This window comes from Carassius carassius, chromosome 13 (assembly GCF_963082965.1).
Source record: "Carassius carassius chromosome 13, fCarCar2.1, whole genome shotgun sequence".
In the NCBI taxonomy this organism is placed as follows: domain Eukaryota; kingdom Metazoa; phylum Chordata; class Actinopteri; order Cypriniformes; family Cyprinidae; genus Carassius; species Carassius carassius.
The window spans coordinates 22,799,134-22,823,094 of record NC_081767.1 but is presented as its reverse complement, the minus strand read 5'-3'; the positions used below and the strand labels follow the sequence as shown (position 1 = coordinate 22,823,094).

The window sequence follows — 23,961 nt, the reverse complement described above, 5'->3', positions numbered from 1 at the left end:
TGGGGACAATGGGAATTGGCGCCGTAAAATCCCATATGCAGTGTGACGGCAACAAATCCGCGGTAAGAGCAAAACAGCAAACTACTATGTCTAGTTACTTTGGCGTGACCGACAAATCTACAAGTAATAATGTTACGACGACAAGTGATGCTGTCACCACCGTTTGTGGAGCAGCTAACATTACCACAGCAAAATCGAGCGACATTCGATCAACGTTTGGCTCGAATGCGACTTTGCAGGCGGAGGTGCTCTGGTGTCTGAACACAGCTGTCCATCTTCTCCGAGAGGCTTCTCCATAAATAAGGAAGTAGAGACATGCAACATAAAAGAAGAAACTGTTGAGGCCCAGAGACTTGTCTGTGACCAAGTGCATGCTTTAGGGGGGGTTCTCAAAGTGTCCCTCACAAAGGAACTACTGCATTCTGTAGCCTCAGCCAGGACCAGATACAGGATCTACCTTGATGAGGAGAGGAGGAAGAGAGAGGGTGCCAAGATGAGTTGGAAGAACTGAAAAAGAAAAAGGGGGTGTTGACGGTCATGTGCGCCAGCCTTCAGAAGAACGCCGATCAACTAGCTGAGCAGGCCGAAAACAAATCAAAAACGCTCATGGCTGAAATGATAACAAAATCTAATACTCTAAGGAGGAGATTCAAGGAAAAGTGCTGTGAATTGAAAAATGTTGAGTCAGAGTTGGAACTAAAATCGACTGAATTAAGGCACATGCCTTAATAAACTTATTTACACAGTAAATGAATGTGCAATTTCTATAGCTCTTGCTTACATGTATGTACTTTGAATACATAAAGTTCCAGCATTTAAAAAGTTGAGCTTATTGAAGAGCTGTTTTTGTGATGATAAAATTATAAATACAATAATTCTCTTTTTGCTAATTTTGAAATATCTCCAAATAATTTGACAATTAATTAAGCTGCCTCCTGAGCCATTTCTAATTCAGTTCTGAGTTATATAATTTCATGATTGCATCATCATCAAACTGGATGGTTGCAATTAATAATTTGCGACATGTCTATTTAAAATAAAACGATTATATCCGTATATAAAATATCCGTGGTAAGTCATGGGTCGTGTATGGCATTAAAAATTTTTAAAATGCCATTAAAAAGGCATTAAAAAGGCATTAAATTTAATTTGAAGATACCTGCAGAAACCCTGTGAAAGTATTCCTGGGCCCATTTAGTAATGTCAATGACACAATCATGCCGATGAGTGATGCAGTGTCGTCTGAGAGCCCGAAGACCACAGGCATCCAATAAAGGTCTCCGGCCTTGTCCCTTACGCACAGAGATTTCTCCAGTTTCTCTGAATCTTTTGATGATGTTATGCACTGTAGATGATGAGATTTGCAAAGCCTTTGCAATTTGACGTTGAGGAACATTGTTTTTAAAGTTTTCCACAATTTTTTTTACGCAGTCTTTCACAGATTGGAGAGCCTCTGCCCATCTTTACTTCTGAGAGACTCTGCTTCTCTAAGGCAAAGCTTTTATAGCTAATCATGTTACAGACCTGATATCAATTAACTTAATTAATCACTAGATGTTCTCCCAGCTGAATCTTTTCATAACTGCTTGCTTTTTTAGCCATTTGTTGCCCCCGTGCCAACTTTTTTGAGACCTGTAGCAGGCATTAAATTTTAAATGAGCTAATTAAGTGGATAAAAGTGTAAAATTTCTCAGTTTAAACATTTGCTACGTTATCTATGTTCTATTGTGAATAAAATATTGGCTCATGTGATTTGAAATTCCTTTAGTTTTCATTTTATTAAAATTTAAAAACCTCCCAACTTTTCCGGAATTCGGGTTGTAGTAATGATGGCAATATTTATTTGAAATATGTAATATTTCAGTTTTTTTCTGTATTTATGGTCAGCCTTGGTGAGCATAAGAGACTTCTTTAATAAACATTTAATGTTCAGTGTTGCATGATGTTACAAATAAATTCAATGCAATCAGTATGAGCTATTTGTTTTTATATGCTATTTGTTAGCAGTTTGTAAATATGTTCTTGTTCCACTGGGAGGCCCAATGGAACCAGCCTCTCTCTGTTCATGGTTTATAAGGGTCCAGTGGAGGGCAGTGTCGGATCAAGAATCTTAAGTCTGACTTAATTTAAGTGTAGTTGCTGTTATTGTAGGGATGGGTCATAAACCTCATATTTGTCATATGATCCAATGCCTGTGTGTGTGTGTGTGTGTGTGTGTGTGTGTGTTTTCCATGCATGTTGTTCTTCAACACTAGAGACTATGTTCACATAGTGTTCACATAATGCACTCATTAATGCAGTTTCTCCCTACCTCTGTCAGAGTCAGATGAAAGCAATTGCAATGTTACATAACACATCATGTGGTGTCCTAGACAAGCTCATATGTTTACATGTGTGATGTAAGTGGAAAGAGAAACAATCAAGATAAAAAGCATCTCTAGTAAAATGAAAACAACTACAAAAACACAACACCTGCCAACACGTCTGATCACAATGGAGGCTTTGTGGAAGGGAGTGAGACATTCTATTGTGGGGAGAGAAAGATAACATTCATCTCCTCCCACCTGAAGGGAAACCTCCCTATCCATTCTCTAAACAGCTCTTCCTCTGGTTTCTGGGATGCTAGAGCTTACCACAACATCTCGTGCCAAAGGCAGGGGAGACACCATGGACACATATTGATTATATTATATTATAATAGGATAAACAATAATAGTAGGACATAACATTAATTGGGGTCCAGGAAAAACTTAACATTTCCCCAGAATTTATATAATTTCAGATGCAGATGGCAATGATTGTATTTTCAAGGGCAGAAGATATTTGTTTTCTTTTTATATATTTTTTAATGTATTTTTCTTTTTAAGTAAAATTAAGATTCAAGTTATGTACTGAATCATAGTCTGATCACATACCAGTTTTACAATTCAACAGAAATAAAAGCCAAGTAAAGCTGGCAATTGAAATGTACACTGCAATGAAGAAGAGACATGCTGCATCTATGGTTTGTTTTGGCAGCTTCTTTCATACATGGCTATGAGGGCAGACAGAGAAATGACAAACATAGGCTTTATAGAGCTTTACAGTTCACAGAGAATAGGAAACACCTCAGCACTAGGAAACGGTCCCAAAACAAGGAAAAAACAAATGGATTCTTTGTGTAGCCTTCCTTGTTTACAGCTCTTGACTTTGCAGAACTGCATTATTTGGAGTTATTTTTGGTGCCTGGCTGATAAGACACATGTCATGTGACTGGTGAGCAGCAGACAGAAGCTGCTCTACATGCAGAGGGTGAAAAAGTGAAAATATCACTTTTGGTGATATGTTGGCTGCAGGAATGAAATCAATTTCCTTATGTTTTCACACAGACCATGCATTAGAAGATGCAACAGAGCAACACACATTTGTTAATTGCTCCAGGTTTTGTGACATTAAAAAATTATTTGAAAGTTTTATTTAAATTATTATAGAAGCTGGAAAAAAGAATGCTTTAAAACACTTATATATATTTTATTAATGTATATGTATTAACCACCCTTTAATTAAAGAAATTTTTTTTGAGAGTTTATTATTTTATTTTAAACATTTTAATTTTCATTTAGAATTTTATACATATAAGTTGCACTTAAATGTTTAAAATGCAGCATTAGGAAGCAGAATATCAAACAATGTGGCATCTGCAAACAAATGACTCTACAGTTCTGCTCTCAGAACTAACTTTAAAACTCTGATATTTGTTATATTATTTAAAGATACTCATACATTTGTAATTGTGACTTAAGTGTCTAGATATCTTCCGTTCCCACTGCTGTCTTTGCATATTAAATTTGGAATAGTAGAAAATATTTTAGCATCAAAAATTTTACACACTTCAGCTTTAATTTGCCCTAGGGAAGAGTTAAAGACATCAGGTTTTAATTTTTAAACTGAATATACTGGAGATCTCTCTTGTGCTTCATTCTCTCCCCTTCTCATTTTTCTCTTTCTTGCTCTTCAGAATGAATTCAACCAAGTGGGTCAGCTCATTGTCAGCCATATTCTTGCATCCCAAATGCGGACTTTGCTTTCACTCATCACTTTCTCTTTCACTTCTACCTTCACTGGTCCCTATCCTCCCCCCTCTCCTTCTCTTTTTTTATTACCATCACTTTTCTCAGGATAACAGACACTTCAATAGGAGCATTAAAATGAGCCTGAGTGAGAACCCTTTTTTGTTGGAGCTTAATTACCAGGCCTGGATCTGGAAATTGGCTGTAATCCACACACCCACCACTTGACACTCTCTGTGTCTGAAGTTTCCTCATCAAAACCAAACTGTGTCTAAGAGGGTACAAAATGTGAAATTAGCTATATTTACCAAGATATATGTTTCTTTCTAGTCTCTTAAAGGGTTAGTTCAGCTAAAAATGAAAATTAAGCCATACATTACTCACCCTGAAGTCATCCTAGGTGTATATGACTTTCTTTTTTCAGACGAATTTTCAGAATTTACTTCAATTGTCTTTGATCTTTCAAGCCGTTTGATGCAACTTAGCGGGTGTTGCATTCGATTGGTTCATGAGAAGTTTAATAAAAAGCTCATCCATTAAAGAAAAGTGTCTCACACTGCTCCAGGGGGCTGAACAAAGGCCTCCTGTAGCGAATCGATGCGTCTTTGTAAGACAGTTATCCATATTCAAAACGTAATTATCACTATTATCACTGGCCTGCGCTCACAGTTGTAAATTAAACATTTCCGGGGGAATGACATTTGACGTTGGCATTGCGCATGCACTTTTTTTCAGAGGATGAGCTTTTTATTAAACTTCTCATGGACCGATGGAGTGCAACACTAGCTAAGTTGCATCAAACGGCTTGAAAGACCAAAGACAAATTTTTAAAATAACTCCAACTGAATTTGTCTGAAAGAAGAAAGTCATATACACCTAGGAGGACTTCAGGGTGAGTTATTCATGGCTTAATTCTAATTTTTGGCTGAACTAACCCTTTAAGTGTTTATGTGCTCACTACGCATTCACAGGCCAGGTCACATGAGATGCCATCATTCGTACTTCTTCTCCATCTGATGAGCAGAGCACCCAGGGGAAAGGACCAATCAGCATATTATTGTGACCCGGTCGGCAGGGTCCCACCCTGCTTTAATCTACGAGGAATTTACGCTGGAAAGACAGATTAATTGGGCTGAAGGGTCAAAGATTCACTCCCTGGGTCTTGTGTCCTGCCTGAAGGTCTCGGAAGTGGCGGGGGTTGGTCATTTAGAGAGACATTTATAGAGTACAGCCTGAAATAACATGGCTCAGTGTAAAGTGATTGACTGTTAAAACTGATCTTAATTTCATTATTATTAAAGTAGTCAAGTCAAATATTTAAAGGGGTCATATAATGCAATTTCAATTTTCCCTTCCTGTTTGGAGTGTTACAAGCTCTTGGTGCATAAAGAAGATCTGTAAAGTTGCAAAGAGTAAAGTCTCAAATCCAAAGAGATATTCTTTATAAGAGTCAACCACGCCCCCCTAAAATGGCTCAGGAGGATTGTTTCCTGGGAGAGTAGCCTACAATGCCGGTGTCTGTTTCTTTAAAGTAGGGCAATTCCAACTTTGCAAGGACAGTCTGGCGCTTCTGACTCACAGTCTGTAAGTACTCTTACTGTACATATTTAAAGAATTTGCCACTGATGATTCAAACGTGAGTTTTAAGCAGTGTGGAGTAGCGCTTGTAGCGTTGTTTCTCTGATCACAAATGCAGACATGGGTTTTATGTTTACGCAGCGCGATATGCAACGCAACATGTAAAAAGACAGTATAAGTCATTACAATCAGTAATTATGTCCCCACTGGATGCAACAAATGCCTCGTTTGTAATGGGTTTTATTGGTTTTGTATCGTTGCGCCGGGTACTCTGCATCACAGTATGTTAAGGGGTGTAACATTTTCGTCACACGCTTGAGGAATTCATCCAATTGCAACGCATTGGATAGCTGGCCAATCAGAGCACACCTCGCTTTTCAAACTGATGAGCTTTGTAAAAAGCGTTTCAGAAAGGCAGGGCATAGAGGAGCAACAATAATGTACAGTAGGTGGAAAATAATGTGTTTTTTTTTACCTTAAAACCACATGAGCACATTGCATTACACCAAATACACAAAATAATGTTCTTTTTAGCAACGTCATATGACCCTTTTAATTAAATGAGGTCTACCAATCAAAAGTTAATTTTTTTTTATGTTTTTGAATGAAGTCTCATGCTCAGCAAAGTTGCATTTATTTTATTAGAAATACTGTAAAAAAAAAAAAAAAAAAAATATATATATATATATATATATAGTATGAAATCTGAAGAAGGTGGCACTGAATACTGGAGTAATGGCTGCTGAAAATCCAGCCTCACTGTCACAGGAATTCATTATTATTTATGATTGTTTATATATTTAATTTCCATTTAGATAAAAATAAATTAAATATAACGAATATAAGAGGAAAATTTATATCTAAGAACAATTGGTTTTAATAAATATTTTTTATTTAGTTTTGAAAACTGATATGTTACATGAATAAGTCCACGTTTCATGTCTTAAGTGCTCTTAATTAGAATTGTGTAGTCTTAATGACTAGCTGCACTATAGTGGCATACTTACTGGTTTGCCTGTTCTTAAGTATCACTCAATAGACAATGTACAAGCTATGCCCTAGAGAATGGAGTAACAAAAACACCCATCCCATTATGCCTTTACATTTACTTCATATCCATTTCAGTAATAGTATTTTCTGCTCTTTTACAATACTAACGTTTCCACTCGTTTCCACTGCAATATCTCAGTGCTTACACTGTTGAATCTTCTTACATGAGCCCATGTATGCATACCCATATACAGACTCATATAGCCCCTAAATTAGAGCTTTGGAGATGCCTGACCCATTTAGACCTTCTAACACCTCTTTTTTATTTTATCACACAATTCCCATCTGAATTTTCTTCCTGCAATCAAACCTATATGTATTTTATTGACTAAGTGAGTTAGTGTGAAGCTCAATATGCTGCCATGGTTGTAATGTGTGATATATTTGCATGTGCATGCACGATATGAAATGCCAGAGTAGCAGATGGAGTGAACAGGTGGTATGTAATGTGTGTGGGTTAGTACCCAGTTCTCTTTCTTTTGGATGGGTCAGCATGTTATGGTGGGTGAGTGGGTGGGCTTTCTATAAGGGTGGCTGACAAATGCTAAAAGGCTTCCTGAGACGGCTAAACGGAAAGTTCTCTGCCCTTCGTATGACTCTGACTCCCAAAAACTCTTCAGAAATGACTTGCATTTCACTTCTGAACAGTGAAAGTTAGGAACTGAGAAAACATCAGAGGACTGGAGCTCGGTTTGGAAAGAAAGGAGTGGCTTAAAAAGCTGTGACGTCAATGTCCAAGCTTTCTTTAATAAGCAATAAATAGATAAACAAGTTATCAGATATTTTAAAGCCTTTTGTGCTGTAATCCATTCTTTGCTTGCTTTTTATATTCTTTTAGAAGTGTTTGGATTTCTGTAGTGCTTAAAAACGAAACCCATGTTCATTGCTTTCTGCCCTCCCCCCAAAAAACACCCACAAACACACCCTCCTAGTTGTTACATGCCAACCTTAGTCAAAAATATATGAGAAACAAAGGACAGGGGATATAGAGAAATGGAAAGAGCGACTTGACAAGTTCGTAAATACATTCATGCCCACTTTTGGCATGTCCGTGCTTCACATGTTTTGCATAGTAATTCAGGGTCAGGCTTTTATATGTAGTGACACGTCCAAAGAATCAACTCGCAAGCTAAAAAAAAAAATTTAACAAGAAAGAGAGGAATGAAGGACAGAAAGTGATGAACAAACACTACCCCCTCCTTAAACTGTGAACATTCCCACATGGAGTCTGAGAAGCAGGTTGCACGCACTGGGGTTCAGGGGTCAATGAGCATGGAGATGGGATTGGGAAGAGGCTTCGTGTGATTGACAGCCCGACAGCAGCAACTTTCGGCTCCTCTGACCCTAGAAAACTTGTAAAAAGAGGGAAATGTGTCAACCTCTAAAGAGTGGGGAGGGGGAAAAAATCAAAGATTTATAAATTTAGACCTGTCATCTACCAGTATACATTAATGTGAAGCCTGACAAATAAAATAACAGAATCCTTTAGTCAAAATCTAAAAAACAACAACAAAATTTTTTTTTGGCTGTTATGGCTCATATATTATGATATAGGAAAATATGGAGCTCATATTTAAGGAGATACAAAGCACCTTAATTGCAGTCAGAGGCCAAAACCAAGCAAAAATATTTAATTTGTTGCAGTTGCTAATATTTATCTGGCCAAAAAAAAAAAAAGGATATCTGATAACTAATTTAAATAATTAAGATCTTTATAAGAATATAGCAGACTACTAGTTTTATGATAAAAGCTCTCTAGTTTTAATATGGGGCAAAACATGGAATGCAATAAAATACAATGATAAAAAAATTCTCAAAAGCCTGATGTTCTATATTTGCTACTTACATTTTAATGTAATTTTTCTAAGAGATATATTGCATCAGTCCAGTAAGTGCTCTTGTTGAAATATTTGCTAACAAAATAACAGTTATTCATATGTTTACTTTAGAAAAATCATTAAAGATTTTTCAGCAAAAAGACACGTCAACCTGAAGGAAAACATTTTTAGGATTATACTAAAAAGCCTTTTACTGGTTAAAACGATTAATCAAAATACAGAAAGCACATAGTAGACTGTGTACAACAAGTGTTTCAGTAAAGTTTTGATCAAGGCTTTGGTCTATCAAATACACTAGGCTTTATAGGGTTAAAATCTGTTTGATGAGGGTCCTGCATGTCTTGCACATGGCCTGGATTTCGCACAACACCCTGCAGCCTAATTGCATAATTTAGGTGCTATGCTTTAGCCCTAGGCAGTGGATACTTTGTAGTGCTCTTGTCCGAGCTAAACTGCAGTGGGGTGATTTGGAGTGGGGGGCTGGGCTACAGTGATTTAGGGAAGTGTATTCAGAATTTAGATAGATAATGGCTAGCTGGGTTTGAATAAGGGGCAAACAGGGAGGGGTAAAAGGGCCTATCTTTTTCTGGAGGGTGGCCATGTCAAGCCTCTCTTCAAACACTTGACATCTCCTTTGGTTATCGTCAGCTGAACTGATGAAAGCCTATGAGACCAGTCACATCTCCTCTTTAGCTACGATGTATCACACATGCTCATACAGTCCAAATTTTAAACTGTTACTTTTATGCTTGTTGCGTTTAAAGGCACAGGAGTATCCTGAAGTCACCGAGGTAGGCTCTTTTGACTTATACCACTAAGAACACCTTAGCAACCACATAGCAACAGCTTAACAATCATCCTAACATTGTGGTGGTGACTGTTGCATAGAGAAGCGATAGCACTCGTTTGAATTCTAGTGACACAGTAAAGAGGTTTGCGTCATATTAACATGCTAGTGGTTTAAACTTAGCCCTAAAATGTTCAGAAAAATTTCCTACCTAAGTATTTCTTTCTATAATCTTCTGAGTTTCTCATACTCTGCTCTTACAACGTTTCTATCTATAGTCTGGTGTTATAATTGCCATGCAGCCTCTTTAGCCTATAATTTAACTTGTAGCTGCACTCCTCATCAGGAGCCTATATGCACTATACAAACATGTTATTTATATAAACATGTTCTAAAATCTATTTTTATTTGGTGATAGTAAAGTATTCCTTCATTCACAAATTTTAAATTCTCTCCCACCACAGCCCCATAAATAAACAAACACGAAACCAAAACCTGTTCTTTTTTTAAAAATTCATATTATACTAGATTTCATTTAGCATTATTACTCATATAATTTAAAAAATACAAATTATTACTAATTCATATCTAATTTAAAAACAATACTGTGGCTTAAAAAGAGACTCTCAAAATGTCTTCTCATATATGGAAAATATAACTCTTTAGTCATATCTACTTTTAATAGATGCATCTTTATGGCATGGCATATGGTTCAACACACTTATAAGGGTTTATTTTAGCAGCATGTTTTGAGAGGGAACAACAGAGAGTAGGACCCTGATGCCAGTTTTGTTGCTGGCAGGGTGAGGGGTGTAATTCACATCTTTGGGTTTCACGGAGAGAGGCCAGGAAAAGCTCAAATCTTTGTCCCGCCCCTTCTCCCTTCCCCCTCTTCGATTTGGAACGAGGCTCCTGCATGAAGTGTATTTATGAGTGCATAAGTGCGTGTGTGCAGTTGACTAGACTGTAGAGGAGGATTCACATATCCCCTGCATGATATTTTTCAAATGCTTCAGCACACTTTATTCCCGTCATTAAATAAGTTGCCTCGATACTCCCTCCACGCTGGCCGGGTGTGAAGTGGACACGCCGGGGACGGACGTCTTTTCATTTGCATGTGTTTCGTCCGCACCCCTTAACGAGATAACGACAGGACCAAGCCTGCAGCCTTGCCGTCAGAGGGAGAAAGTGACACGGCGCGCCGTGTGTGTGCAGTGAACTGAGGATACACTGAGCGTTTACCGTGGATATATTTTGTACGTCTTGCGCGAGAAACGTAACCTTCCTCGTGCCATCCATTACGTTGAAAGTATCAGCGCGCGGATTGAAAGACTCGGATTTGGATTTTAAACGTCGATGATACCAGCCCTGACAATCATGTATGTAGTTTCATCGTTCTAACGACGTGTTTGTGATGTTTATGGACATGTAACGAGTACATTGGAGCTCTTATTTAAGCGTCACATTTACTTAAAAAAATATCAAACGGAAATATACAATAGGTAGGAAAGTATAATGCCAACACCAAACAGTCTGTGCCAGCGTATTTTGAGCTAGCTGGTAAAACCGAGTGCATCTCATAACATGGCATGGAGGAGACTGGGAGTGAGCTCTGATGACAAAGAAAGCTTTGTTTGGCATATGTGTGTAAAAGATGTAACCTCGGATATTAATAGTCAGGAATTACATAGCGGAAAGACACCGTTGGGCACTTAGTGTTATTGCTTTGAAGCCTTTCCTTTCTCTCTACACGTCCGTGCTTCAGTCTCTCACTTCAGAAGAGAATATCCTGTGAAGCTAATCCTGCACAACCTAATCCCTCTGATTTTTTTCTCTCCATATACAAGATAGGGAATGCTGGCTCTAATAACCCATTTTTGTTTCTTTGGAGTACATGTTTCTATTTCCCGGTTTAATAGGTTGATTGATGCATGTAAACAACTTTTGAGCAATGCACACTGCCACATTTAGCTTGTTGTGGAATGGGAGAGGTGCACCATGATGTGTGCTGTCAGTTCTTCACATGGGAGGGGGAGAACATAGAAGCCCAACTGGGATCATTTTAGATGGCCTAAAACAGTGGTACCCTTTTGTCGCTTTATGTTTATGATTATATTCAAGTGTTTATGTATGTTACAATATTCCCTTTTGTACTTATGCTTTGTTAAACAGAATTACCTTTGCTAAATGCTCAGGTTAAGTTAATTTTTGGATTACAATTAAATGTGATCTAAAGCAGGCCTCAAAATAAATATCTGTTTCTCATACTAGGCCTATAATGTTGATGCTTATCACTTTTAGCATTTCAAATGACTAATTGTATTTTTTTATTTTATATTTTATGAATGCGTACTGGGCATTTATCAGATCTTGTCCATAGCGTGAAAATAATTATGGCATGTCGGTATTGGGCAAAATCCTAAAATGTGAATCCATAATTTTATAGTCATCAGTGGCCCAATTTTAAGCTTAGCTCCCTAAATGGATCCTGGTCTATCAAACCTATTGCCTGTCCTACAACGTTATAGACTGTCCTCTCCACATGATACGGAAAACAGACGAGCCGAAGCGTTCTCATTCCTTTGATGTGGCTATGTCTTGACTTCCAGTTCTTTGTGTGCTATTTATGAACTTGCACGTGAGATTTGCTGTGAATCTTGTGACTCTCCTAACTGTGAGGCTGTGTTGCTATACCCGCAGCCGTACTTTCTGTGAAAAGTGTGGGAACACTTCTTTTGGAAAACTCAGAGCCTTGCGGGCAGCACCACAGGCCACACAATCTGTCCATTGTGCAGACCTGGATGGACACGAAGGGGCCTAATTTAGCTACTGATCTGATCAAGCAGTGCGAGGAAAGTGATAAGTAAAAGTGTGTGCTGTTGGTCGGACTGTCGTGGTTGACAGCTTCATGGTTTTTAACAGTCTGTAAATCAAAGTTAATGTGACATTTAGAGATGTTTAGTGCATATTTTCTTTGTAATATTTTCTTAATTTGCTTAGATGGTGCATTTATCCATTGCTTTCATAATCTTCTTTTTTAGCTACATCATATTTGCTTATCCAAACAGTGTGCCAGATGTTTACTGTTGTTCCAAGTCTTGTTTAAGTAACATATTTACATTCAGCCAAACAGAGTTCTCTCTTTACTAAGAGAGAAAGGCAATGAACATGTAGTTTTTCCTTCCACATTCTCTCTATAACTCCTGCTTATTTTCTTTTTCATTCTGTTTCCTCACAAATACATGCACGTCCTCCTCCCAGAGGAAAGACAGTCTGCCCTGACTGACCAATCTTAAAATAGGCACGCCTTGAGGAAGGACCAGTTGACTGTTTACTGGTTTAAGAAAAAAAAAAAAAACTACACCAACGTTAATGCTTTTGGCTTGAAATGAAATCTGTGTTACCTTACATGCTCTTCAAGATTTGGCAGCACATAATTGGGTGTTTATTCACAATTTGGTGTTGTGGGATTCTATTTCTTAGAAATGGATGTTAGCTGCCAGCGTCTCTTTAGCCTTTTATCTTCTACAGTGCTTTCTCTTCCTCCTCTGGAAATGAGTGTCTGGATCTGTGTGGGAGGTTACAAATTATTCCTCCAGTCTTTTGCACATGGATGTGTGCTCTTCAATGGTATTGTTGCAGCTGCCTGAAGGCTGGATGCTTCTCTTGCAAAAACACACTTTTTCCATTGTTCTTCCTAACCAGCTAATCTGGCAGTGGTTAGTTTGTGTATTTAAGCACGTAAATATATCATTATTTGTTTTACTTCAGAAAAGTTGTAAATAAAACATTACTATCGGAGTGTGTTTTACAAGAAAATAGTTTTTTTTAGTTTTTCATGCGCAAAAATTCATGTTTAATTCATTGAATTAGTTACTTGCCTTCCTTTTGTAATTATTACTATTTTTTTATTGCAATTATTATATGAAATTCAAAATGTTTCACCAACAATCATTTTTTTTTTCAGTGTAATAATGCACACTGTCCTCCTTGTTTAGACACACATCACATGCACACAAGGCCTCCTATAGTTTGTGTGGCTTGTTTTTAGTGATGGTTAATTTGTTTGATTGCAGTGTGTGCCTCCACAGTGGGTGGTGTTCATTTTTAAATGCCACTGTTTCTCCAACTTACCTCTGTTAAGTGCAGCGACCCAGTCCACACAACATGTTGTTGAAAGAAACATTTAGGAGCCTATATATATATATATATATATATATATATATATATATATATATATATATATATTATATCATTCACTTTAGGAGGATTTTATGAACCCCCAGGAGTTATTTGGGACACTTTTTATGATGGGTGAACGCATTTATTGCCATTATAAAGCTTAGAAGAGCCAGGAAATTTTTAAATATAACTCCGATTGTATTGATCCGATAGAAGAAAGTTATATACACCTAGAATGGTTTGAGGTTGAGTAAATCATGTGGTACTTAACATTCTTTGGTGAAGTAGCCCTTTAAGTGTCATATTCTTGCTAATTGGACATCACAGGTCACACTGTTTGCTGTTGCATCCAGAAAATCTTCTCCGGTACTTTAACAAACTCGAAACTGATAAAGTTTTCCTGACTGTCCCCAATAGAGTTCTTTTTTGTAACATTTATAATCAGTGGTGTCATTGTCTGGAGAACTGACTTTTGGTAGTCCATTTGAATTGAATAAGTACTGTAATCCAGTTTGTGCTTTTTTTTTTTTTTGTAAACAGCCCAGAGCTTGGCTTCTGGCTGTTTGACTGCGGGAAACTCCAGCATAGTTGTGTCAGTCTTATCTCTTAGATAAACAGGAAGCTGCAAACTACAGAGCTGTGCATTGCGGACAGTGATTTCTATGAAGTATGACAGCGTTGAGAAAGCCTAGCACTGCAGTTAACCAGATGCACATTAACCATCATGTGTTTGGAAACAAAGTGCCGTCAACACTCTAAACGTAGCTGAAAAAGATATTTCTAAATTGTTCAGAGTGTGATATCATTTTGATTTTGAGTTGATATATAGGCTATCATGTGCATAACTGTGCAGCGTCGTGCAGTTGCCACACACTACTGTAATCTTCAAGCCAAGAGAGATTTTTCAGCAACCGTCCTTAGCCCGATTCTCTTCTCCCTGACTACCCATAATAATAAGAGTCTGTTTTCTGACCGAGTAGGGAAATGAAGATGGTGAGGGCATTTATGATGATATCATTTTGAAGAAAATATTAATTTGGATTGCTTCATTCTGCACTGCAAACTTCACCAGCTCAAAATATTATAATTAGGGTTTACAAAACTCTTCACTAGGTACGTTAACATGGAAACTTTTTGATTGTAATTTTTTTAATTACTTCTGATTGATGTATCCGAATGTAGTGTTTACGTGAATGCTAAATAAAGTGATCTGGTTGATGTACTGTTCCTGTGGTCTTCCCAATTTTATATTTATTTATTTATTTTTAAACATTTTAGCAAATACACTACCATTCAAATTTGGGAGTCTGTACAATTGTCTCTTATACTAAAGTTCTCTTATACTCACCAGGCTGCATTTATTTGTTTGAAACTGCAGTAAAAACAGTAATGTTGTAAAATACTACTACAATTTGAAATATTCTATTTTAATATATTTTAAATGTAATTCATTCCAGTTACGGCTGGGCGATATATCTAACGATATGGTATGGCTGGACGATTAATCAAAACCAAAATTTAGAACCACTAACCGACGAAAACTCATAGGTGTGAAGATCGCGCGCACAGAGGAACACCGTTGTCAGCGCTGTCCTGTGATTTATCTCTAAAGTATCTTAGAATCTCAAAACTTATTATAGCATATTTTACTTTTGAAGGCTATTTACGACCCACAGCTTCACAATAATATAGAGACAGTATGACTAATTCACACACGCAATCACTCGTACTGGTACTTGTGCCAATTTGTCTTTATCTGATCTTTATTTATCTCTTACACCAAGCAATAATCTATAAGAAATGTTACAAACATAGATAAAATAACTGCTGATAGTGAGCTATGATGTCAGATCACGCTTTAAATAGGAAAAAATATCCCACCTTTAATAGTCGATCTAAACCGTCTGGCTGAGGTCAGTCTAAAAAGACGTTCAAGACAGTTGACAGAAAGCTGCTGCGTGTTGTCATGAAAGCGTATCATTTTCACGTGTTATTAAGCTTTGCCACTTGCCAATTTAACCATTCAAAAAACCTTAAAGCATTAAAACACAAGACGCGGAAAAGCTGAACTGAGCAGCTGGTTACTCGCACTATGCTCGGTGCGCACTCAGAGAGAGAGAGCCGTGTCTCACGGACAGTAACACTGAACTGAGCTCTCCTTTGCGGAATTGCTAATTCAACCTTTTCACACCACAGACTAAACACAATTAATCATTGATTGGTAATTGGCCAACAAAGTATTGACTGTTGTATGAAGTTTTGTTTGATAGAAATATATGTAATGGATTACAATCAAAGTTATCTGAAATTATCAAGATGAAATTGTTCTGATAGTTTATCTCTGAGTTCTTGTCATATTTTATTACCATTTTCTAAAACAGAACGAACATACAAATTAAACACTTTCAAACAGGGCCCACTGGTACAACCTGTACCGGGGCCCCGCTGACCCCAGCTACGGCCCTGCTTACAGTACAAACCTTGTCAGTGAACTATGAGGGCAAAAAAACAAAACCGAAACAAAATAATCGTTCATTAATCATAATCGAGGTAAAATGATCAATTAATCGAGGTTTTGATTTTAGGCCATAATTGTCCAGCCGTAGCTCTGTCTGGAATGCCTCTCCATTTATAAGCAGGTGATGGTGATTTGGCGGTAGTCACAGACAGAACTGGATTTACTGACTATGTGCACATGATCATATCGTTAGATATATCGCCCAGCCCTAATTCCAGTGATGGCAAAGTAGCCATTACACATGCCATTACATTATGTCACATGTTGCTTCAGAAATCATTGTAATGTGTTGGTGCTCAAGAAACATTTCTTATTATTGTAATTGTTGAAAACGGTTGTGGCTGCTTGATATTTTTGTGGAAATTGTGTTCATTTTAGGATTCTTTGATAAATAGAAAGTTAACTATGAATTAAAGTAACATTATAAATGTCTTTTACTTTCACTTTTGATTTATTTAATGCATCATTGCAGAATAAAAAACAAATAAAAAAATCTAACCTTTCCCAAACCTTTGAATGGTAGTGTATGTAATTATAAGTATTGTGATGTGATGTACATTCTTTTTTGTTCATCTTGTGAAAAACACAAATTACTATGTTTCCTCTGATGAAAAAAAGCCATATTAGAGGAAATACACTGAATATTGTTCTTGAAGCTGTATATTTGTAGCTAAAATAAATACCTCAGAAAAATGTCATATATGCTGAAGACAATCAGTTTTATTTGCTGGAGTACTTCCTGATTCCAAGAAAAATCATTTTCTCATTTTTTCTCATAGTTCTCGTTTCCTAAAGATAAAGGACTTGAATTAGCCACCTGTTGTTTTTGGCTTCCCTTAACACTCATCAAATTGGAGTAAACATCTGGATGTTACTGTGCGGATGTTTCACAGTATGATGGTGCCATTCATGTGGGATCCGGTGTGTACAGTAATCTTGACACTCTGAATATGACCTAGAATGACAAAGTGTTTAAATTGACTGTCATTAGAGGGTTGCCATGGCATTGTGTCATTGAACAAAATCCATGCATCCTGGCTCTGTGATTTTAAAATGTATAGTGGAGTTGTATTTGGCCTAGTGTACGGTGTAATTCTTAGGTAGGCTGTGTATTATAGTACACTGTGCATTTCTGGACTGGAGTGTATCATTATGCAGTGAGAGAGAGGACTGTTATTACTGAGCATCTGGATGGGTGACTCACTCTCTCCCCAGTGTGTGTTCACACGCACGGGACTCATGAATGGTGATGCAGGACACCTGAAAGATTTCAAGAATAACTTTTATGTGTTCACTCAAGACATAAACATTTCACAGTGGTGCAGCTGAATGTGCTGTGAAAAGCCATTTGCTATTTAGAACTGGTCATCTGGGGTGGAGGAATGGAGAAGTGTATTTATTTATTTATTAATAAATGTGTGTGTGAAATAAATAATTTTAAATATTTTCTTTTAGATTTATCTTTAAATATTTTAGAATTAAAAATATAAATTGATTTATTTTATATTTTGAAAAAGTTGAAAATAAATACACTTGAATATATTGTATTTCATTTATAAATAGGCCATATCAATGACATTTTATATTATAAAATAATTTGTTAATATTTTGTATAAAATACATTTAAAATTAAATAATGTTACATACACTATATATATTATTAATAATTAGTAATAAATAGTTTTTATATCTTTTTTTATTGTTTTTTTTTCTTTCGGTTTTTGTTGGTATTTATAGTTAGGGATGCAACCGAAATTATTTGGCTGGAAATCGCAAACAAATATATTTTGGCTATAGTTTGGCTGAATAAGGCAGAATAATATGTACCGAACAATAGCCGCGTTTCCACTGGTGAGCTTAAACCGGGCATGCTAGTGCGTGCCAGGGCCAGTCACGTTTCCACTGTCACTTCTGGGGCTTGATGGTGCCTCGTTGGGGCTTCCTCGGGGCCAACGGCCAGGGTTTTTTGGCTCGATGAAAACCTTGGGCCAAAGCGAGCCAGCTGGGGCTAGAGGAAGGGTTATGAACAAAAGGCGGAGTTTCTCAGCGTCTAGAGAGTCTGCGCTGCAGATCATTTCAGAGAGATAACAGCTTTAACACCGGTATTAAAGACTTTTTAAAATAAGTTGAGCTTAAAACTCACTCTTAGTTAGCAGCAAGTGTTTGAAATAACTTGATCCGATGTGGATTATAGTCACTAAACAAGGCAGAAATATTTATAAGCGATGTAAAAGACTATGCACGCTAAACATTAACGTTACCATAGTAAACATGGTAAATATGAACGCTTGGATAAATCAGACGTCAGCTTCTTATTCTCTATCACAATTGTGTATTTATTAAGTAACATTTTATCTGTCGTCTCGTTTCGTGAGTTTAGCTCCACGTTGCATATCATCAGAATATAATAATGATTTTTTTCGGAAGCTTTTATAAAACTAGAGAGTCTGCGCTGCCGGTCATTTTAGAAAGATAACAGCTTTAACACCAGCATTAAACACTTTTTTAAAAAATAAGTCGAGCTCAAAACTCACTTTCAGTCAGCAGCGAGTCTTTGAAATAAATTGATCCAATGTGGATTATAATCACCATACAAGGCAGAAATATTTATAAGTGATGCAAAAGTCTGTGCACGCTAGGCATTAACATTACCATAGTAAACATGGTAAATATGACCACTTGAAGAAATCAGACGTCAGCTTATTCTCTATCACAATCGTGTATTTATTTAGTAACTTATATTATCTGTCACAAGCCTCGTCTTGAGTTGCCGATCATAAAGAAAATATAAGAATGTTTTTGTTCGGGAGCTTTTATAAAAATAGAGATATTATCATTCATTCTAAATGTGATGGCTAACGTTACTGTGGCTAATAAAAAGAAACCGACGATTAATTTTGAGTCCTGATAAATTAAATCAATATGATCAATGTATCACTTATTCTACATCGATGCTTTTGAATTTGAATATATAACAAAGCATGCAAACAAACGGCCGCTTTTATCATCTTCGTTTTGTGATCGCGCATGTTCCAGTGACATATTTCTTAGTTTTCTGATAACTTCTCTTTGTTGGTGAAATTATGAGGTTGGATTACGTTGTTCTGAGAGGCGTGTAAAGGGCGTGTTTTAGTGACGCGCAGCGGAGCTTCAGGCCCTGACTTTGGAAACCCTGCGCTATTCTGGCCTCGGTGCTACTGGCCCGGGACTATGAGCCCCGCCCGGCCCGCTTTAAGCCCTGGCTCGCACTGACCCGACAGTGGAAATGCGGCTAATGATTAACGTGATCAAACAGGGGCACGTACTAATGCAGCAAGCATTTTGGCAGTGTTAAAGTATTTAAAACTATCAGAGAAAGACACAGAAATCATTACAAGCACGGAGAGCGAGAGACTGTTTAGTGCTGCATCACATGTCTCCGATGAGAAGACAAGGTGGCTGGTGGTTAGGTTACTGTATGATGATTGAAATCGCGAAATAACCTCAACGATTAGTAAATAAACTGCAGAATGTTATGTTTTCTAATGCACATGCGAATTGCATGTATTCTGACAGCACTCGCGGTGCCAGGGTTCAAAGTTCAAAGCTTGAAGAAAAACTGTGCTGAACTTGTTACTCGTCAGTTGCTCAGTAACATTTTTGTGATTTTTTTTTAATTATTATTTATTTTTTTCAAGGCATGTGACAATGTGATACATGTGACAAACATCTTCCCAAAATTTTAATGATAATTTTTTTTTTAAATCTGCATGCTGTTGTCAACAAAAACATGCCCTGAGATTTTCCTGTGGGTTTCTGCCAAAATAAAAGCAGAGAAAAGGCAAGAACTCCATCGACATTCATAAGTAAATAAATAAATAAGTATTGTAATTTTACTGTCTTTCTGTAAAATAAAATACAATAATAATGATGATGATAATTACCCTACAACAGCTCTATTAATACATTTATAACATTCATACATAATGTGCACATTGGGATCTGTAATATATTCTAATGTTTCAAAAGAAGTCTCTCCTGCTCCGCAAACCTGCCTTTATTTGTACAGTAAAAAAATACATGCCTGATTGCTTGAAGTCTCAAAAATGGCCAAAAAATATAATTTTACTAACTTAATAATTTTAAGTTAAATTGTGCTTTGTTGGTATAAAGTCTGCTAGAATTTTTAAACAAATGTTCAGTGTTAAGTAAATATTTTTAAATTGTTGCTTAGTAATTGATTTTTTTATTATATCAAAGCCACACTGATATCTACGTATCAGCATCAGCCATTGAAAACCCCATATCAGTTGACCACTAGTCTCCATGACAATGAGGTCATCGTAGGAGTTTCAATATACTAAGAACATTATTTTGTTTACACCTCCTGGTGTGGTTGTTGACGAGGTCTGTGCTAGTGGATTGGACCATGGTGCTTTTGGAATATCCACAGCAGACACTCTCTAGTTCAGAATGATACCGTGTGTTGTGACCAATCACTAACACTTTGCCAGGCTGCATTTTAATCAGATTAGACCATCGAGTCTCGGAGACAGCTGTATCTACACACATGACTCTCTGAGCCTGTGACTGTCTTTACCCTAAAGCCGACTTCAGACTGCACGATTTTAGCCCAGTTTTTTGCTCGCCGACAGGTTTTGAGAAAGCATAGAAAATGCTCGAAATCACAGGCATATCAGTGCTCGTTCACGCGAGTTACAATCACGCAGTCTGAATGAGCAAAGACGCGATCTGAGAGAATCGCCAGCGCCTGTGAGATATTGGCATGCTAAATATCTGAACCTGTCGGCGATTTTAAAATCATGCTGTGTGAAAAGTCTTCTGATTGAAAACTACATCGGCGATGACCGATAGCCAATGAAAGAGCAAGATACAGAGCAGCGGGGAGTTCAGGAAGGAGTTATAGACCACAATATCAGCAAGCATGGCTTCTTTTCTTGTTTTTCGCTGCAAATCAGCGCACAGGGAATTCGTATTGCAAGCTTCTTGCGGGCTACCACTTTTAATAATAATCCCAGTCTCACGTGAAATCACGCATGCAAGACCGGATTTATCGCGTTGTTTTCCTTGTCACATCTTGCGTGTGTTTGATTGTGAAATGTAGTTTGCGTGCCAGACAGAGTTGTCAGAGTTGTATCCTGGGTCAAGTGTTCTTCTTGTAAAGAAAAGGAACAGCTCATGGTTCAGTCTGAGACTAATGAGTGATTTATTGTAGCCTCAGTTAACTTCAGGCTTGACGTGTCAGATTGTCAGAGCTATAGATCAGGATTTCTCAAACTGGATTTTACAGCGGACTCCATCTCTGCATGTGCTGTGAATTTCATTTGTGTGTTTGTGAATGCAACGGTACACATTTGCATAATTTCTCTAACATTTTTGTGGGCAGATGTCAATAGCTATTAATAAAAATTAACTTACTAAAAAGAGGTTTATGCTTTCTTGCATGCCATGTGACCATTAATCAATATCCATGAATTGTGAACATGTGGATTTGTTGGTAGATAATGAGGGTTATGTACATTTTCGGTACATTTTTCGTAAACTTTCCAAAAATCCCTGGAATATTCAAAAAAATTCTGGAAAGTAAAAAAATAAAATAAAATGTATTATTTATGTCTGAAATCTACTGGAAATTTTCCATCTTTTTGCAACCCTAGTAGAACTTCTAACTTAAAATTATGGGGCATACTTCAAATTTATATATATATATTTTTTACTTCTAAGGGATTCAACTGACAAAAAGTTTAGGAACACTTAGACATTTTGTTTCAGCAGATATATAATTTTTTATGACATAAAACATGAACCAGTTTTGTTGCTACACAGACCCTAATATGGTAGGAAAAAGACACACACAGCTTCACATGAGCTGGAGTGTCTGCATGCATAATAATCCTGCTTGATGGTCTCCCAGTGGTGCTGCCAGAACCTCAAGAAAGGTCACTCTGGCTAAAGATCTTAGAGTCCTGCTAGACTCCTGATGATGGGAAATACGTGTGTGTGTTCAGGAAATTTCACATTCCTGCTAGTCTGTAAGAAACTGAATCCAGTGACAGCCAAACTGCATTGTGTGATATTGTTGTATTAGAGATATTCTGGTAGGAATTGCTATGAAAACAATGTTTGTATTTCAGCTATTAATAGAAGACCACTGTGATTTCATGTTCTGATTGAGATGGGCTTGAGATGTAGTTGGGAGTGTTTGTCTGGATGTAGGTGTTAGATATGCTCTGGTTGCGTGCACAATAAAACACATTAATAAAATCACAAAGTACATCTGTGCAGCGTATGAACAAGGATTTAAAGTGACATACATGCATGTTAATGATAGAAAAGTTCACACCGAACAATAATCCTCCTCCTTCATGTAAAGTGATGGGACTTTAGACATGACCAGACCACAAATGCAGAGCACTGCTGCCTCTCTGAAGGGCTTAAACAAACAGGAAGTGAAGGTTTTCATGTCTGCTCCTCTTTCCCTCTTCAGTGGTATTCTCAGAGCCCTTGGCTTTTGTAATGATTCATTGTTTATAAAACGAGACTGGGAACCCCCCCTTCACCAAATTTATTTTTGTTCTAAGCCACACTCACTCATATAGGTCATAATCTATTTCAAACCATGATATATTTGGAGAAGATCAGATACTTGAAGACCTTATGCTAATAATGGGAGTGAGAGGACAGGACAGAAATGTTAAGTTAGCCAACATATATGTCTCAGGTCTTTAAATAGTTAATAAGGTGTTTTCTTTGCTGAGATCATGACCGCGCATGCTTTGCAGAGCCACATATTTTTTATTTTTAAATACCTCCAAAAGATTTTGGATGGAATGCTGCAGGTGCATGTAACATGCATGTTTTTGGAATTATGTTCACAAGCAGAAATGAGGTCTGCGGAACTAAAACACTAAAATGAGTCTGGGTTGTTGAAAGGACATGTCACTACATTTAAAAAAAACTCCAGTAACCAGGATTATTTACATTTTTGTTACAGACTGTGAGGGCATTTTCTAGTCTTTTTTACAACACTGTGTAATATATGGACTGATTGTACTTCTAGAGTGACCCATAAGGCACTTAATGTCTATGGGGATTAGACCGAAAGTCTTGGATTCATGAGGGTCCTGGGACTGAAGGACGAGCTGCAGGATGTTTCATAAACCTCCTATCAGAGTAATCAGACACAGCTCAATACTTTCATAAATTGTAAGGAGATCACACGAATGTGGAGATGGTGTAAGATGTGTGATGATAGCATGCCGGGGCTTGCTGAAGAATTCTTGCTTCTGAGGAATTGATTTGATTTGTGTCAGTACCAGCGTGATGCAGCTATGTGGGAAAAGTATTATCCATAACGTGGGAACTTTAAGATAGCTTTGCTTGTGAGGAAAACAAGGAAGTGTGACTACATTGTTAAAAATGATTTTTCAAAGTTTTTTAAAGTACGTTTTACAAAAAAGTACTATTTCACTCTTTCTACTTCACATTGTTGTTCACCCAAAAAAGAAAATTTGCTGTTAATTTACTCCCCTTCAGGCCATCCAAGATGTAGGTGACTGTGTTTCTTCAGTAGACCAGTAAAGAAGATTTTAAGCTTAAAATTGTGGTCCTTGGAGATTCATAAAATACTAGTAAGCGGCTACTGGCACTTGAGTCAAATACAGAAAATACACAATTAATACCCATGGCTCTTGAATATTATTTACAACATTATTTCACGTTTAATACGGTAATTAAAAGTATATTTTCTTCTCAGAATTTGAAAGGGAATGTTTTTTGCATTTGTGCAAACTTTGAAAGTTTTATTGTTTTGAAAATACAAGTTGTCAGGCAGTGGTGGTATGGATTTTTTTTAGCATGCGGATGTAAAGCCATCAGCAGAGAAGTCAGCAATAGCGATAACTGTCTTGCTCGGATTGCAGAGTCAGTAGAATAATAGCACGCCTCCACTGTAAGCCA

At 37.1% G+C, this 23,961-nt stretch overlaps 1 protein-coding gene across 2 annotated transcripts in view; it reads left to right on the top strand.

Annotated features, from left to right (window-relative positions):
• The window catches only part of LOC132156112 (rho family-interacting cell polarization regulator 1-like), a 65,859-nt gene that overhangs the window by 5,890 nt on the left and 36,008 nt on the right, over positions 1–23,961 (top strand). Inside the window, exon 1 of one of the 2 annotated variants that reach the window (XM_059564979.1) lies at positions 10,232–10,681. The exons of the other annotated variant lie outside the window; for it this stretch is intronic. The gene's annotated coding sequence lies outside the window, so the exon portion shown is untranslated. Of the gene's footprint in view, positions 1–10,231; positions 10,682–23,961 lie in introns of those variants that run through there. 2 annotated transcript variants of the gene reach the window in all.